The following is a 1,715-nucleotide window of genomic DNA, read 5'->3' as shown; positions in this document are numbered from 1 at the left end:
CATGGAAATAGTATTTTAATCTCTTTGAACACTTATGGAATCAAATGAATGTAGTTTTTGGCTGAGAGAGGCATGTGCACTCTAAATGGGATGCATAGCCTTTTAAGGCTTATGGCTAGTCATAGGGGTCAAAGATTTACAGTGCACACTGATGCATGTTTATTTTAGTTCTCAGGTAAACATGTTTTGGGCATAAACTTCCTTTCCAGTGCTCTCACAGCCTGGAGAACAGGTTTAGCATGGGTATAGGTCAAGGCATACAAGCTACGAAATAACCTCAGTTACCTTTGATCAGTTCTGTAGTCATTAGGCAGCACCAGACTTAGTCTTTCAGATAACAATTCAACAGCAGCCAAGCAAGTGCTCTGGCTAGAAAAGAGAGAGTAATAATTTCTGGCACATTTCCTATCTTTTGGGTAGTAGTCTCAAGACCTTTAAGACACTGACCCAACCTGTTCTGCTAAGTTCTACCAAGAAGTTCTACCAAGGTATTAAGTGCCCTTGAAATACAGCATGTATTCCTGTACTTTCTCTGATATCACTAGAAGTTGGATTTTGCTGCTGAAAGGCTACAGCTTGCCTTTGCTTCTGGTTGAATATGAGCAAACAGTGCAGTTGAAAAGCCACTTCTCCAAACAAAAGTGAAACATTTTATTTGTATATTAATTCTGCTTGTCTTTGACAGAGCTAATCCAGTTAGGGTTTAGTGAATTCTGTTTGCATATAACTGAAAAGTAAATCTATTTTACAACCTTGGCTTGACGTAGCTAATACTTTGCTAGATAGAGGAAGCTTTCCACTATGTTACAGGAAGAGTTCTGGCCAGGGTTGTCAACAGCAGTGGGATGGCTGATGCTGGGCATGTCATTCTAGTACACCACAGGCTACAGAAATTGGCATGCCTTAGCTACTCCAGCCCTAAGGACTGGGGTGAATTTTGACAAATGCAGAACTGCCTTGTGTGCTATCTGACACCAGAGAGATTTTAAGTTAGCATGATAGCAGCAGCACTCCAACCCTCAACCACAGGTAGAAAGGCATCAGACAATGGATACACAAGCCCTATTGCTATACAGGGAGACCTAGCTAAGCCATTTGTGTCTTATGAAAAGAAAATGGATCAACAAAACCATGAGGCACAATCTGTATTCTCAACATGCCTTTCCCCCCGCTTGTTTCCTTCTGTTACGAGTACAGACAAATACTCTCTCCTCCTACAGTTTCTATACTACAGTGACAATTCTAAGGCTGGGCCCCAGGGACCTGCCAGCATGCTTGTGATAGGCTTTTGAAGCTGCTCCCACTCGTTGATCTCTTTGTCTGAACTGTTTCAACAGGTATGCATGGCTCAGATAAAACACAGTTCATGATGAAGACTGTATGCTGTTCAAGGGGAGAATTGTTTTTTAAAAACAGCATGTTCCCTTGATGTGAGCCTAGTAGGAAATCAAACTCTACAGCCTGTGCTAATAGTTCTACCAGGAGCTTGCATGTGCCCACAGACAACTCAGTCAGCCTCCAGTAGCACATGCTCATCTTGCATTCAAACTGGCAAAAAAGAAAATGAAAAACATGCAGGCAAAGATTACAAAATTGACCTTTAAGGATGTCCTGGTCCACTTTTTCACTACTCCTTAACACCTACTGCTGTCATGCAGATTAGGCTCAATATTAGTCAAATGTAGACAAACAACAAACACCCATTTTCTTCTAGA

Source organism: Tiliqua scincoides, chromosome 4, assembly GCF_035046505.1.
Source record: "Tiliqua scincoides isolate rTilSci1 chromosome 4, rTilSci1.hap2, whole genome shotgun sequence".
NCBI lineage: Eukaryota > Metazoa > Chordata > Lepidosauria > Squamata > Scincidae > Tiliqua > Tiliqua scincoides.
The sequence above is the reverse complement of the archived record's forward strand: the minus strand, read 5'-3'. Positions refer to the sequence as shown.